Source organism: Echeneis naucrates, chromosome 10 (genome assembly GCF_900963305.1).
Source record: "Echeneis naucrates chromosome 10, fEcheNa1.1, whole genome shotgun sequence".
Lineage (NCBI taxonomy): Eukaryota > Metazoa > Chordata > Actinopteri > Carangiformes > Echeneidae > Echeneis > Echeneis naucrates.
Window position 1 is genome coordinate 23,298,637 of NC_042520.1, and position 18,133 is coordinate 23,316,769.

Sequence of the window (18,133 nt, forward strand, 5' to 3'; positions counted from 1 at the left end):
TTTCTTTGTAGACCACTATGACAAATATATAAAAAAATGAAAAAGTGTATATATATATATATATATATATATATATATATATATATATATATAGCATATATATATATAGCATATATATATATATATATATATATATATGCTGATAACTTAGTTGTATCAATGTTATACTTCCATCTGTCAAAGTATTTAAAATCAGTGAGAAAAGAGTATTCCTTGAAGCTATAAGGAAGGAATCAGGGCATGTCTGTTTTCTAACACATGCTACCCTACTGTGTTGCAACCACATCAACACATGCATGGTATGAGTGTATGTCTGTGTGTGTGTGTATGTGTGCGTATGCAGAAGCTCCATTCGCTTCATCAGGATTCAGGGAAGGCTTCAAGGAGGAATATATTATCAAACTGTGATAGACTCTAAACCCCTATTCATACATAATGAATTATTCAGAGCTCTGTAAACTAAACTCAAAGTCAATGATAAATGGGATCCAGTCACCATAGCGCTCATCCACACTTCATTAGGCCAGCATGAGTGCAGTGGAAACTAAAATAACAAAAGAGAGAGGGATGAAGGGTTTAGTTCTGTGCTCAGAGCAGGGTGGAGCGGGCGAGGGGTTGGAGAGGGAAAGAGAAAGAGAGAGCATGGGGCCGAAGTGGGAGAGTGACAAAGACAGACTTTAACCGATCCCTCTAATGAGAGCTCTGTGGTATGTGTGCATTTAAAAACTCCTGTGTGGTGGCATTCTGGGGGATTGAATGTGACTGCAGCCCGGAGTGCAGTAGAATGTAAACATGTACAGCTGAAAATGTTTACTACGCACAAAGTCAAATTAAACAGCCCTTCACTTCATTGTATCTTTAAGACCTTATGAAATGCGTTGCTTCCAATGTTAACCCTATCTGGCTTGCTGTAAATGGGGAGAGCAGATATTTATTCTGTGCAGCCTCATCCCGCCAAAAGCTCCATCTTTCACAAAGATGTGCTTTATAGGTTTATGAGCTTGATGTCTTACTTAACAGCAGACACAGACTCCTCCTAAACCTCTCTTTTTTTTTTTAGGAAGTTTTACTTGTACAAGTGTTATGAGCTGGTCTAAGCAAACACTCTTAATGGCACAATATTGAAGTAAATTTGCTCTTTCATACGGACTCACCAGCAGAGGAATGGCTAGGATGAAAACCTAATCCTGATATATGATCAGGCAAAGCTTTTTTGAGCTGGCTTTAGCTATCACCTCTAGCAGCACTCAGTTATGAAACTGCCCCCAAGATCTTTGTGACCGACAACCAATGGGAACGTTTGGGTCTCTCACTAAACTTTAGCTTACCAAGCAGGTTTACTCACGACTCACAATGGTTGCTCCTGCTCTCTCACTGAAACAAGAAGATGCTTTTGTTAACAAGCGTGTTTCAACTGTGTTAGTCTGAATCTCAGTATCTTTAAAGTTGGGGTTGTCAGCGGTGCAGGGTTTATTAGGGCATCGGTGTCCAGGACAGAGGTCAGGCTAGGTGCCAAGGGTTCTTCCAGGGAAGTGGTTGTAGGGACTTTGATGGTTTGCAGGTGGATGGACAATCATGGGGCCAGGACAGGAGGAGCTGGGGGGCAGGAGCCCAGGCATCTCTACATAGAGAGTACAGTTAATGAAGGATCAAAACACTAAGAACTAGTCAAATTAAGCAGCCTGATACTTTACCATTAGTGGGAAACAGAGGGAGAGTTGAGGAATGAGCCTTCCTCAGCCCAAGTGGCCTTAATCTGATTTTTCTACTTCTACGTGATCCAGATCCAATTGTTGTCATTCTTAATGGTACAAATCACATGGAATCAGATCTTTTCAAATCAGATTTGCGTCACTTTCCCATGTCATTCTAAATCGGGTACAGATCAGATTTTTAAATTGTGACCTTAGTCTGAACAGCCACATGATCCATATCAGAATTTAATGATACGTTTCTGAAACTCTATATTGACACCAGTTATAATTGTGCACAGGTGGGTCTTGCAGGGACATTATACACATATTTGTTTTAACATGTAATTAAAAAGTTACAATTTATTGAATGGACTGTACTGTCACTCAGCTACAATAGCTTCACCGGATTACTGTTAATACTGTTACACACAGGCCATTAAATTCAGCAATGCAGCATTGAGTTAATAATATATCCCCTTGGAGATTTATCTCCTTTTCAATAAGTCTCATGAAAATGTACCTTTCAAAAGGTGGAAAATTGTGTGGTATGAATATCATCATCATCAATATCATTAATAATTTTTATGATTACCAAAAGAAGGTTCTGAGAAACCTATTTTTAATCAGTTATTGGAGTACATCAGTCTATTCAATATTTTATCTACATCTCAATACCAAATAACTTTTTCCACCAACACAGGACTTTCAAAATTCACTAATTATGTGTTCTCATAGTTTGAAAAAGGCATCCATCTTTTCAAAGCTTTTTGATGTGATTGATCAAGACCTAACCACGACCAGTTCTCTTAGATGAGTTCTGTGTTGTTGCTTTCACTCTCAATGCTCCTATTCTCTAAAGCATGGACTATATATATATAAAAAAGACATCTGATTTAAGGGTATTAAACCTGCAATATATCTAATGGCTCTAAGAGGGTGACTCCATTGTTTGTTTTGAAAAGTCAAGCTGTATTGAAGGCTATGGGAAAATGGCCCTTCTTCTCACTTGATTTATTATCAAGTGAATTTATTGTGAGTGTATTGTGTGTGAGTTACTGAGTTACCGCTTTACATTTCCACTTCAACATTATGTTGATTTATTTACAACCATGTTCCAGGAAAATAGACAAGAAAATGGGGGATGCATCAGATGCATGGTCAGCATGTGATTCTCCCCTAAATGTGGCTTCTGGTTTCAAAAAACCATTGTGGCTGACCTGACTGCAGTATTTCAGGTCCGATGATTTAAGCAGCAGATCAATAGATCTTTTCTTTCTCGGTCACGTTACAAAGCTCTTTCTAATTTGAACAAGCCAGATTATTACCATTATTTCAAGTTTTCATATATGTATTTGTCTAAAACCTGTTATGTATTTTATTTGTGTATTTTCATTGTTCAGCTTCAAATGCTCCCTTACCCAATGTATCTGATTTGTTATCTGGGTGTTTTAAAAGTACATTTTCTTGTAAAATACCAGATGTCAAGATCTGAGGTATGCGTGGGAGAGGGTGAATGAGTTGTCTGTGTTTGTATATTTGCAAGGTTATGTCGTGCTGTTTTGTTTGTTTGTCCTTTGTTTGTGCTATAATTTTATATCTGTCTCTGAACCTTCTTGAGATGCTACGTCGCAAAGGAATATCGTCTCGATGAAATTGCCTCTGGTAAAAAGGTTAAAAAGTCCAAGCTACTGGCAGAGTTTAATCTCTTAAAAAAAAAAAACTAAAGAGAATTAATGCATTTAAAAATAGAAAAAAAAAATAACAACCCCCAGCAATATATGACAGAAGGCGGCACAGTGTTATGGTGGTTTGCGCAGTTGCCTTACAGAGGGACAATTCTGGGTTTGATTCCTAGTCCTGGGGTGTTTAACTATGAGTTTTGCTTTTTCTAGCTGTGCTTGCGTGACTTCTGGCTTCCTTCACACGCCATAAAAATGTAGATCAATTAGTGTCTAAATTGCGATAAACCCTGGATAGGTTGGTAACCTGTGTAAACCTCACTCTTGCCCAATACCAGCCTTCGCACCCGCCAACCATGATGGATAATTGGAACAGATAAAGAGATAAAATCGCAAAAACAATCTTGACAACTGAAATTGCAATAATAAGAACTGAACGAAATTCTATTGAAAATTTGTTACAGATTCACAGCCAATTTGTGAATCTATATCATCTAAATAATAAAAGATTATTATGGGCATGATTAGGACACATTGTACTTAACCAAATGTGCTAGAAATAAGAATGGCCAAGAGCGTGTCACCAAGGAGTCTGATGGAGCAATCAGGTGCTGAGTGAGGTGAAGAGCCTCAGCATTTGTACTTCAGGGTTGATGAGCTGATTGAGGATGGGTATGGAAGTGAGGCAAGAGCCAGGGGCTGAAGGGTCACACCCATGACACACATGTGGCTTCATGCTAAAAACAGGAACATGATAACGAATATCCAATAGCAACAGCAACAGGATCAACTGTAACAAACGGGCTGGGAGGCAACAACATTTCTGAGATTTTTGTTGTTTGTAATTAGTTTGGAGAAGTAAAATAGAAAGACCGGACAATTTTAAACCTCACCCTAATTTAAACCCTGTCCTCATAAAGTATTTTCCTCATGTTCTTTCAATCTCAATTTCCTAATCTGAACCTAACCCTTGAGTTTCTTAACAGAATTAGGTTTTATTGAGTTTAACAATGTAACACTGAAGGGGCTGGTAAAAAACAAAAACAACTAAACAAAACATTCCAAATGTTTTGACGTCCCCAGGATTTGAACAAGTCGACCCATTTACCTTTCAGCCTATGCTTAATATAATTCTTTGTTTGCCTTATTAGCCTAAGAATGTATTTCTTGAGTAGAAGAAATTTGGTTAGCTTGCTTGTGGGCAGTACCGATGTGATTATGAATCTAAGGAGCATGTAGTTGTTAAGGCACATGTGTCTTAACACATAGACTATACATAGACTATAGTTTAATGCTATATTAAGGCTAAAGAACCTTTACAGTTCATTCAATCTCAAATGATTCATTGAGTTTCATTCAGGCTGCTCAGACCAGATCCAGACTAGAAGAAGATTACACTAGTAGAAACATAAGAACATTTACTGCAGTTAACATCTTTTATTTGGTTATGTTGTTTTTTTAGCTTGTTACTTGTTGTGGCTGATGTGGGGTCAGTGGTTGTGATCATGCAAGTTCTGTGACTGGGACATCAATGGATAATTATAAAACAATAGAAAAACACTGACAGATAGTGATGGAATAGCAACAAGGGAGAGAGAGAGAGAGAGAGAGAAAAGAAAAACTCTTGGCAGTTACAGTTCGTTAATTGTGGTGAGTTTTGAAGGAACACCTTTATGAAAAAACTTCACAGAGAATTTTGAGACAAGAATATTATGTTCTCAGTTGGGGCCCATTATGTTTGGAAAACAATTAAACTTTCAGCATTGAGTTTTGTTTTTTTTGTGTAATATTAAAATGTTTGGAACACTTAGAAGTAAACTGCTTTCATTGAAATATATCATGACTGAGGGTGAAACCCCAAGAGGCTGCTATTTCGCAATCGGGATACATATAAATAAAATTATCTACAAGATGGGATATAGTCAGACAGCTTACAGTCATAAGTGTAGAGTAAAAAAAAAAAAAGACAAAGAAACAAGTGACTCATACGTATGGTGATTAATTTCCCAGGAGGTATTCCAAGTTAGATTTTTTTTGGCTTGATGGGATCATTGATGTATGTAAACACAACAGTGACACGGGTTTCTTGATTCAATATGACAAACAAAATCTAAATGATATCAGCACAATAAACAACCTTCTCTGATGAGCCTGCCTGCTACTCAATAGACTGCTCCAGAAAGTTTTGAAATGAATATTTACAGACTAAAAGATGCAAATACACAGACCAATTGGCCATAACATTATGACGGCCTGCCTAACACTGTGTAGTTTCTTGTTTTTCACAGCCCTTACGTGTCGAGGTCTGAAATTGGCTCTAAGAAGCTGAACTGTGGTACCTAGAGCAAGATGTCAGCAGCTGATCATTTAAGTCCTGGAAGTGTGACCTGAGGCAGCATGGCGGCATAGTTGTCAGTGTTGTTACTCCACAGTAAGAAGGTTGTGGGTTCGGTTCCTGGCCTGGGTCCTTTCTGAGTTGGAGTGGTTGTTCATCTCTCTCTGTATATTGGCCCTGTGATGGACTGGTGACCTGTCCAGGTTGTAACTCCCTCTCACCCACTGTGAGCTGGGACTGGCTCCAGCACCCCCCAAGACCCAGAAACAGATAAGAAGTACAAGATGAATAAATGAATTAATCACAGAATAAAAGAAAGTGAAAACACAGCTGCTTTAATTATCCTTGAAATGTGTGTCAAACTTAAGAGTAAGATGGACTTCAGGCCTTTCACTTTGAATGATGTGTTTCTTAAGAAGCACATGACACATAAAATCTTTACCAGCCACAATAAGCAGTTATCCATGGTCACTAAAAACACAAAGCCCTCATTAAATCATTTGTCCCTGCTGCACTGTTTCCTCCACTCTGTTCATTTCATGTTCTGCTTTAGAAACCCACATCAAACATTATCAGCCTATTCTGCACTGTCTGTGTCCTTTGGAATCCATGAACTTTCAAAGAGACTCGGTGCACGCATCCTATATCGAGAGACCATTAGGTCTGTCCATTAACATGCTTCTTCCTGGCTTGGTTCCCTAATGACTGTTGCTTGATAGCTTTTATTTCCTTATTCTCACTCTCAGAAATGGCTTTACAACATGGCCAAGGTCAACATAGTGGTTGATGATGAATTAAACTCATTCCGCCTCACTCCCCTCTCCCTCCCCGTCAGCACTGAAAGTTTCTCATAGCTTGTGTGAATGCCTTGTAGGCATGCTTGATTAAATCCATTCATATAGAACACTGTAAAATGAAATTTCCATTCAAATAGTTTTAATGCTAATATGAGGCTGAGGTGAAAAAGTTCTTGTTGATCTGTATAAGTGGAGGAGGTACAATGTCATTAAGGGATGATGTCCAGCCCATCATGATTGGAGACCTTGGACCTAAAAGGCCAGTCGAAAAAAATTGTAAATGTAACATCTTCTTCCCAGGGACATAGCTCAGGGGTAGAGTTTACTTTGCTTTGCTTTGCAAGCAGAAGCCCCCCCCCCAAAAAAAAAAAAAAAAAAAAAACTCCACAAAAACCCACGGACAAAAAAAACTTTATATTTTCTGCTGCTCTGGCTCTTAGTTTAAGAAATCACAAAAGATGATCATGGGTGACATTGGGCAGTAGCATGGGAATTGTCCTCACCATCATTGTGATTTTTTCCTGGCTTGATTCTTTCAGTATTGGTGGCTTAGGAAGTTTTTACCTGGAAGTTTTCCACACATATCTCCCCCCTCCCCCAACTACTGAAAAAATAATTGAATCAAGCAGTTAAACATTTAAAATCGGTGTTATTTCAACACTATGGATTGGACATGAGATGACAGGGAAGGGTTGGAGTGGAGACTGATGCTGACATTTGTTACTCTAAGTGACAACTAACAAAATAATTTAAGAGCCCGACATTCCAGAATACAAATCATCCACAGAGGTCTTGTCTCCATAACAAACAGAACTGGGTATTAAAACAAGTAGAAACACTGAATAAAGCAGTCTCAATGCAATAAAACTTAAGATTAGACATCTGATGATTAAAATATTTTGTTTAAAATTGCTAAATTGTGAAAATAAAATAAAATGTGGACTAAAACTGCATATAAATCCATTTACAGCTGCTGGCATACAACCGCCTCAACAATACAAATGCATAGAGGATATGACAACAGGCAACCAAATGAAACAGGCCATTACTATGATTAAAATCACAGATTTATATGGTTTGAAAATTGATATAAATATTTGAGATATTTAATAACACAATTTAATAAATTAAATAACATTGCTCTCATCCTTTTTAGACGATTTAATGTGGAGTGGTTTCATTATGTAGCTTATAAATGGCCTTTCTTCCCCATTTGTCCTTAATTTATAGTGCAAAGGAATCGGATCAGGAAGTTGCCAAGGGGAAGCAATTTGTCTGTATTTTGTGGCGTTGGGTGAGCAGAGTTGTGTGACTGAATCTTGAAACTGTACGTGTGTAGTCAGATTTGTGTGTACATGAGCCAAGTGCATTTAGATTCGCTGATGGAATGAGGAGAAAAACACACAGTTCTATAAATTTGCTCTACCATTTATGCATGTGGACACAGACTTATACATGTCACAATAAGCACTGGGGTATAAATAGTTTTTCATCAACGTCTGTGGGGGAAAAAAATCATTAGCAAGCCTCAGGAACAGTGCTCCAGCTTTACCTCAGTTGACTTTTACAGATGTGTATGTGTGGGAAGGTGTCTTTCTTTGCCCTGAGTTGAGGCTCACAGGTTCACTCTGCCGCATTGACCCTTGCTGTCTCAGGGTGCACTGGAGATGTCACCAGCCGTCCACTAAAGGAACCAGCATCACAGGATGAAACTGCTTTTATAGTGAGCAAACCGTGATGTCATAGATTAAATCTTCTCTTTCCAGCCAACATGATTACAGAAAATATGTGTGATCCTCATTTGTACTATTGTGGGTCTGCTGGTCTTATAAATGCATGTAACATCAGGCACAGCTCAAGGTATGGTCACCAGGGAGCAATGGGGGTGGGAGACTGGAACATAAGGAAGAGATTTTATAGGTAGCAATGAAGGCTGAGGAGTTGGGAGTGAAAAACTGAAGCCGCTTCAGTTTGAAGATGTGCATATGGGGAACAAACTACTCAATGTGTGGGCAAGCAGACAGGAAGAGAGCTGGGAGATCCAATGGATGAAACAGGAGCAGAAGAGTCAGGACCAGGTACAGGAAGTCACTAGAAGGCACCAGGACCAGAGCCAGGAGAGCGTGATGAGATCTGCGTGTTGTGCTGGAATGTGGTGTACTAACATGATGTCAGTGTCAGCGATTACACTTTTACCAGTGCTCACTACTGTAAGGCTCCCTTGTGGCTCACCTCAAAAAGAACCTAAATCTTAGTTCTCGATTTGAATCTAAGTTGTGGGCTTTTCTTATCTCTTATCCTGCCCCCCCCCCCCCCTCCCTTTGTCTCTCTCTCTCTCTCTTCCTTTGGCTGTCAGAATAAAGTAAATGGCTGTAGCCTACACAAGGCTCAATGGGCGTACTAGTGAGTCAGCTCTGTCCCTTCTGACTTATACAGCTCTCTCAGTCATCCACTGGGGGGGTGTCTGATCTTAAACAGCAGCTATATTTCCAAAGTCTCTGGGCAAAAAAATAAAATTACTTACAAGGCAATGATTAGCAAACTGATGCTGCTAATGTTCCACCCATTCACTGAGATGTTTGGGGTGAAAGTTCAAATATATGTTTTCCCAGCTCATGTAAAAATGGGTCATTTGATATATTCCAAATTAAATTTAAGATCAATTTATGTATAATTTAATTTCTATAACTTAAACTTTGGGTAACATAACAATAGCATATGTGCATGCTTTTGTTCGGTCCGAAAGCACATGCATAGACCATTCACAGCTCCACGAGTGACAATTCAACTTCTTAATGATCCCTGTTCCAATCACAGTAACCCAAAACTGGATCTGGTGTCAGAGCCTGCAGGGGAATCTGCATATTTTATGATTAACTGGTTACACACCGCTTAATGTTAATGATAGCAGCATCCACCTTTAACCATATCAGCAAGCTACATGCCCTTGGGGGTTTACTGAAACTGCAAGAGCAGATGTTCTTTATACGGCTCACAGTGTTGGAGAATCAGCACCAGACAATAGAGGGTCACACTAATAAAGACTTTCTTGTATATTTATGTTAGCACAGTTGCCAGCACTGATTTACAATAAAATACCATAATTCAATTATCATCATAGAACTGTAATATTTTTCTACAACAGTATTTTACAGTATTTTAATTTATTTTATCATTTGGTCTATTTCTATTGGATTTTTGTATTATGTATTGTGCTGGAATATTTACAGGTATTATTGATATTCATCACGGTCCCTGGGGTGCTCGAGCCAATCCCAGCTGATGTTCTGGGCGAGGACGGGGGTGCCAGCCTCTCACAGGGCCAACATACCAACACAAACAACAATTCACACTTACATTCAGGCCCACAGGCAATTTAGAGTCAACAATTACTCTATACCTGCACATCTTTAGACTTTGAGAGGAAGCCTGAGTACCTGCAGGAAACCCACACAGCCACAGGGAGAACATGCAAACTCTTCGCAGAAAGGCCTCAGGCCTGGGAATCAAAGTCACCACCTTCTTACTGTGAGGCAATCGCACTACTCACCATTGCACTGTGCTGCCCTTAATATTGATATTCATTCGTTAATCTTCCACCACTTATCCATTTCCAGGTTGTGGGGGGAGCTGCAGCCAATCCCAGCTCACACTGAGTGAGGGGTACACCCTGGACAGGTCACAGGGCCCAGAGGAAACCTACACAAGCATGGGGAGAACATGCAAACTCCACATAGAAAGGCCCCAGGCCGGCAACCGAAACTGCAACCTTCTTATTGTGAGTCAACACTGCTAACCATCATGCTGCCCTAATACTGATATATTATTGCTAATTTTTATTCATTCATTAGATAAACATTAATCTGAAAATGTTCCTGCTCAGCCAATATTACCCAGAATGCCAGGAAAAAGTATTCAACCATAAGAAATAAGAAATGTGGTGTTGCACTGTGGGTTTTTACGATACTTTTACACTTTTATGCTAAACCTACGGCAGTCCGTGCTTCTCAAACCTTTTTGGACTATCCTCCTGACTACCAGTAGCTCAAATTTGTCCTCTGTGGAGGGCATTTTTAAACCTGAATATCTCCCACCCACTGCATACAACTGAAATAACTCCTTTTGTTATCTACAGTGGACATTTAGGGCTTTTCAATGATAACAAATGTGAAGGGGTGGGGCTTTGATACCTTTCTCTTCCTCATTCAGGAAAATGGCGTTGGTCAATGCAGGCACATTTTATGGAAAAAGTAAGTGAATATACTTTTTACTGAACAAATTTTGGCTTTAAATGTTGTTTAACTGTCTTAAGTACACATTAAAATGTTGTCTGAATTATTTTAACTGTATTTTAGCATAGTATTTAAGCGTTAAAAAAATGACAAGAATGGGAGTTATTTTCAGAAGCAGAGAGAATTTGACTGCAAATAGTTGATGGAGACTCACTGGAAGATGATTCAGGGGGCTCTGAGGATGAAATTCAGGCAGGGCTAGCAGATGCAAAGGAGACAGATCAAGCAGAACTGTTCACATCTAAGTCCAGTTGGCATCCACTATGGAGTACAAAGTACACTTTGTGCTGGTATTAAAAATCAAATAACGTATTTTCTCTAACAATTGAGACTTATTTTACCTTTGTTTTTATGGCTGCTTTTTCTTAAGATTCAAATTCCAACAATTATTCAGAGCAATGATGCCATGACCAAAACTGGACCCCAATGGACTATTTTAAGCAGTACATTGATGACTCCGTGTTTGAAGGAATGGCCCTGTGCAACAATCAGTCTTGGACTTTGTGGTCTACCAAGGCAAGACTACCTTCAGAGATACAGGAGGAGAGGGCATTGGAGAACAAACTGTTCTTCATTTGGCAGAGTCTGTTCCCCAAGGAACCAACCTGCTCTTTGACAGGTTGACAGGTTCTTTACAACGATCAACCTCCTTGACACACTGACACGCTGGCAAAAGGGCTGACAGGGAATGGAATCCTCATGAATAACAGGGTTCTAAAGCAGTGCAAGATCATAGGGGTAAGCCCTTCAAAAAGAAAGGAAGAGGGGCATCAGAGATGGTAGTCATAAAGTGGTTGGACAACAAGCCAGTGAACATGGCATCCTCTGCCTATGGCATTGAACCTCAGGACGAACGCAGAAGATGGTCCAAGAAAGACAAAAGGTTTGTCCAGGTGTCAAGGCCACTGGCAATTGTGTACATGAGTACAACACCAACATGGGTGGTGTGGACTTTATCAACTGAATGTTGAGTTTCTACAGGATGACCTCTTGCACTAGGGAATGCACAGTGTGTGCAGTTTTCCACTTTTTTGACCTGATAGTCACCAAATCATGGCTTCAGTATAAGAGTGACTGCCAGTTTCTGGGGAAGAAACCACTGAAGTTCCTTGACTTCAAACTGCTCCTTGGTGAAAAGTTGATTACTCAAGCCCAATCAGGAGTGACGAGTGACAGTGACAGTGAGAGCGAAGATGACTACACTCCCCCATGTCAAAAGTGGAAGCTGCAGCCAAATGCAGCTGTGAGTCACTATGGCGCCATCCATCTTCCAGAGATGGTGGACAAAACACATGCATCAAAGTGTTGCAGATCCGGCTGCAACAGCAAAACCTATGTGATGTGCACATCTCTCTGTCTCTCCCTGTCACCCTCTCTCCCCCTCTCCCTCTTTCTCTGTAACTCCCTCCTTGCATGCACTGATAAAAACCATCCTTCTTAAAAAAAAAAAAAACAAAACAGTTTCACCCAGTTCTAAGCATTTATACTGCATTTACTAACCATGTTCTGCCAAAGTCTCTGTCTCTCCCAGTTCCTCTCCTCTCTCTCCCTGTCCTCATCCTGCAGGTGGTGACTCATCTCCATCCCATGTTCCTGCAACGCCTGCTGGTCCCATATTTCATGAATTCTGTATTACAGCTCAACTCCATGAACTTCATGCAACAACATGTTCCTGCCTACCCCCCCCCCCCCTCCAATGCCTGTCTCTCTCCCTCTCTCTCTCTCTCTCTCTCTCTCTCTCTCTCTCTCCCACTCTCAACCCAACCGGTCGAGGCAGATGGCCGCCCCCCCGAGCCTGGTTCTGCTCGAGGTTTCTGCCTCTTAAAAGAAGTTTTTCCTTGCCACTGTTGCCAAGTGCTTGCTCATCGGGGGATCTGTTGGGTCTCTTTAAATAAATTTATAAAGAGTTTGGTGTAGACCTGCTCTATATGTAAAGTGCCTTGATGTAACTTTGTTATGATTTGGCGCTATACAAATAAATCTGATTTGATTTGATTTGATTTGACAAAGTGCAATGTTTTCCTTTGTGTTTCCAAGAAGGGGAATTGTTTCTTGAAGTATCATGCCAAATAAGCCTAACAAAGCAAAAGAAAACAAACAAAAGAGATGATTGACTTTTTGATATTTTATATTGGACGAACTGGTTGCCATCAAAGTTCAGTTTCACCTGTATGGCGTTCCAATGTCCACTGTAGTGGACAAATTATATCTTAAAAAAAAACAAAAAAAAAAAAAAAAAGTTTTCGCTTTTCTAATTACCTTACAAATATTGGGGAATAAAAAAAAATGATTGGACAATTTTTTTTCTTCTCGTAGTCAGGAGGCTATCGCACAAAAATATTTTTTTATGAAGTAGGTTTTTTTAAGTTTTAATGCTTCTTTGAATAGGACAGCAACAAAACAGGAGCCACAAGATTGGACAGGCAATGGTGCAATGTCAGTGAAGTCAATGATTTTGCCAGTGTATGACAGTTATCAGGCTGCTGATAAAAGGCTGTGACATTTAATTCAGTCCCTGAGCAGGCTAACCGTTAGTCTCGTCCATATTTTCTCTTATATGTCAGGTGATCGTTTCTGGTGTATATCAAAAACCATGAACTCTGACTGATGAGCTACAAGAGTAGACACATTACACGGACAACACTTTAAAACACACAATAGAATCATAAAGTTTCAATTTACATACGAGTTGATCTTGATAAACACAACATTAAACAAATTTTTTTTTTAAACAAATTTAATAACTATATTTTGAAAAAGATTAAGCTTCAGCAGCATCATCCAAATTGTTTTTTTTTTTTTTTTTTCATGGAAAATGGATCACATTGCTCTGTTTATAATTTACCATAGAAAAGAAAAATAAACTGGAGGAGAGAGTAGAGAACAACGCTGATTAAATTCCTATTAGTTTTGTTTGTCATGAGTGAAGAACTGCATTTCCACCATCAGTGTTCGAATATGTGTGTGGTATATGTTGAGCAAAGAGCACAATTTCCATGCACACACATCATGAAAGTAATATCTAGAAGCACTGATTTGCTTCAGCAGAATAACAACTTATTTTTCATGCTAATTTTTGTGCTTTTAAGTCTAACTTAATGTCAGTTGATGTGTTGGTTTTGGGCACACACAGGTCAGTTCTCACTACCTGTGAAGATGCAATTTTGTGTTTTGCCTCGTTTGGCATAATCACTGCTTCTAGCTGCCATTTGACAATTGAATATGTATCATGTTCACTGCTAGAGTTGCCTATCATGGGCGACTCGTGGTTAAAAAGAGGCATGCAATGCAGGCACATGAGTTGCATGCAAGTTCAGCTCTGAACAGAGATTTCATGGATTTCCAGCGAACAGTTATATTTCTAAGCAGTTAAAATAGCTATATGTATGTTGTTATGACATTGTGGAAATGTATTTTCTATCCTGTTACTGCAGGTGCATCCTCAGATGTTTTGTAAATAGGAAGCTTGTCTCCATGGTTGAATGCCTCTGAGACCTGAAGCCCTCAGTGAAAACATCACTGATGCTTTTCCTTTTCAACCCTATCTGCAGTCACCTGACCAACTTGCTGAACAGAAAGAGCCACTGGTACCCAATCCTGCAGGTAAGAGTGGAGCCTACCAACACCACAGAGACTTTCAGTGCAGTTACTGTGCCTATCAGTTTGTGTGTGTAAGTTGAAATAGAAAAAACTAAAATAAATACATAAATAAATAACAATTCTGTAAATTGTCATCACTGCTACACCACTACTACTGGCATCTCAACCCAAAAAAAGGCATGTCAGCCAAACCTCCAATTGAGCTGGTAAAGATCCTGAAGGAGCCATAAAGATGGGAAGTTGGTAAACCACTGTGACCCAACATTGTGCCCAGCCTGCAAACAGAACCACAGTATCAACAAAAACACATTACCAAAAAACCCTCCACTCTCAGTCAGACTTTAACAGCTGAGAATCCATAACACAAGCTGCTGAGACAGAGGAATCCCACAGGAAGCTTTCTATTAAAAGAAGCAGCTGCATCTTGTTGAGAGGTCTGTAAACAACTTCCTGCTTGAAGCCTTTCTAACTGTTTATTGAGACTATAAAGAATAAAGCTTCTCCTCCACATCTTGCCCAGCTTGATAGGTCAATCAATACTTTCCATTAACATTTTTCAGAACAATGATTTTCATAGATTTCAGAAAGGATTTTATTAATAATGGTGGAACTGTCTTTTTAGCGACAGGTTTTCTGTGGGACAGTGTGCTGTAGCTAATGTTAGTGGCCGATGACACTGTTGTGTTTAAGACTTGCTCAGCATAAACCTGATAGTAACAATCAATAGTAGTATAACCAATCAATGGTAATATATAAAAAAAAAATATATATATATATAAAATAAAATAAAATAAATTGCACGTGATAAAAAAAATTTCGACAGCCTGGCTTTTACAATACTTTCTCATAAACTGGAAATAAAAAGGTATGTAAAGTCTGGGGTTTATACCTGCATTCTATTTAATGACCATCATAGCCAATGCCAGTGAAATCCAGATGTATTAAAGTCCATGCGAAGAGGGATACTTGGCTACTTCTCTAGTTTCAAGACTTTAAATACAGCATGGTGTACATTTTTTAAATGATCGCCCAATTTAGAGGAAAATAGACCATAAAGCAGGAATGGACTAGCAGGTTTCCTGCCTGGATAAAGAACAGAGCAGGTCAGATTTGGCCCTTGCTCCTCCACAGCTCCACCTTATCCTTCAAATATGGTTTATACTAGTTTGAAAAAACAAACAAACGTGGCACCAGAAAATTCTAAACTTTAGGTTTCAAAACAGCAGCAGAGCAAAAGCAGAACATGAAACAATTTGTGAGTTCAGTGCTTTACCACGTATACCTTCCTCTTTCACAGAGTCCAAAGTGCAGAAAAGATACTCAAGCAGGCTCCCTTAATGATTCAGAACAGTTCCACATTAATGCAATTGGTGAAGAAGAACTAAACAAAGACACAAACTGGACATTAAAGAGACACATAAGCCACTGGTCATTGTACAGGTCATGTAAACCTGCTCAAATTAACGATGAGACTTTGTCTGATGTTATATTCATTCATTTCCTGAATGTGCAAAACCTCAGAGCCTGATTAACAGTAAACAAACACTGCATTTGTGTTCAAGAACAAAAACAATCATTGACAATAAAGGAAGACAGAAAAAAAGTGCCAAGTGGCGTAGTCATGTGTAGCAGCAGGACATGCGTGAGATGCTTTTTCCCCAAAATGACAGTGTGGCCCTGATGAATACATAAAGGGACTGGACTGTGGCAGAGAAGGAGGATGGAGGTGTGAGAGTGGTTGCTTTTCACCTCTGTGTCCATCCATCCATCTCTCCTCCTCTCTCCTGAGGGAACCCACACTCCATTGGCTTTAAACTTTCTGTCATTTCTATTCCCCCTCTCTCTGACCTTTCCCTGATAGCTCTCCCTCATTTTCATTCCCCATCTCACTGACCTCTCCAAGACAAGCCAGCCAATTATTTCCACTTTACACCCATAAAGAGCAGCGGGGTGCAGCCACAGTCACACAAGGGCACAGAGGACATATGGTGCAGAGCCTCCAGCGTCTCTGTGTGTGCTGCTTATGTTGAATACAAAGTCATTCTCACATATGAACCTTGGACATTTGTGTTCACACATACAGTCCCTCCGGGTAACATCCAGAAAAGTTCAGGGCTGCAGAGCTTGTATGAAAGCAGCTTAAGTGTCCCATCACCTGCTCAAGGGGCAGCAGCTGTTTCAAGGTAAAGAATCACGCCACATTATCCACTCTACTCTGTCTTCACTTGTTGAAACAAATTACTGTGGATCTCTAGGCATGCAGTCCTTGTAAATGATTTCTGGTCCCTTTAAAAAAAAAAGAAATAAAATAAAATAAATAAATAAATAAAAAAATCTGGACCATTTTTCTAAAAGAAAGAAACTGCTGTGGAAACAGTGACCTCAGAAAGTGTTCAGACTCCTTTACCTTTACTTCGTTCATGTTATTGTTTGTTTTGAATTGGTATAATTGGCGCTTTTGTCCATGAACCACTTTAATAAACCCAAATGACAAATTGGAAAATATTAGCAAATTTCTTAAAAATTCCAAACTGAAAACCCTGAAAAAAAAATCAGACCTTTTCCTGACATCCTGTCTATAATCGCTGAGATTCACCTTGATTCATCTTTTCTTAGAGGTCCTATATTATGTGGGCTGTGAATTCAAGGCTTGGAATTAGTTTTTTATTTGTTTCCCGATCCGGAATCCTGTTTTCTCTTCTCGCCTGGTTTAGAATTTTGGTGGAGCTTGTTTGCGCTCCTCAATTGTCAGCCGTAAGTTTTAAATGCCGATCAAATTTTCAAGGCCCTCTAGGTGTTAGTACCAAGTGTAATCCAGAAGTACCCAGAATATTTCAGTGGTTCAGTGGTGCTCTTTTCCGGAGTTTGGAAAAAAAAAAACAAAACCTCTTGTGATGTCACCTTGCAAATTTAGCACATCTCCCTCTTCCTGGATTATAAATCAGGTTTGGTTCTATATACTGTGAATATTTTAAAACACACAGTCAGTAAAGACATAAACCCTCCCTTCAGTCTCCAAAGAGAAGAAACAACAAAAAAACTGAAACAAACCTTAGGGACTAATGTGACAGAACAAAGCGGTTACTGCCTTTAGCCACACCCTTAGATCTCCTCCCTAGAACCAGCTTTCCTTTCTTTGCAGGCTTTAAGTCTGCTATATTTATATTGACTCATTTGGAGGAGAAGCTCAATCTTTCTTCTGATTGGCTCATCAAAATTGGTTTTGGTCTGTCTCCCTATCTGTGTTCATTTTCTACGGGGCTTTTCTCTCTTTGTCTAAAACTTCTTAAAATGTTGCTGAGAAGATCCTCCAGCTAAGACTTAAACTCCCATATCTCACTGCATTTACTAATCTATGGAGCATCTTTCTCGTGCAATCATCTTTTGGTAGTCGTTATATAATGAACACTCTGCGTGTATGCAGGCCTTTTATTTCATCAACAGTCTTGTCTAACATGACATAATTTTGTCTGGAAAAACAGATAAATGTGATTCACAGGTTCAAAAACATCACAACGTGTGGATTTTGACTAATTACATATTCCAGAAGACAAAACATCACATTATCAGCACTCACATGTTGTTGTCTGTTGGACTTCAAAATACGTTGATCAATACCAACAGCTCAAAAGCAAGCTGCGCAACCCTTGTGGAATTCATTATCCTTCAAAGGAAAGCAATTCGCAGCATTGATGAGAGTAGATTTAAAATCTGTATTTATCAGCAGCCATTTGTC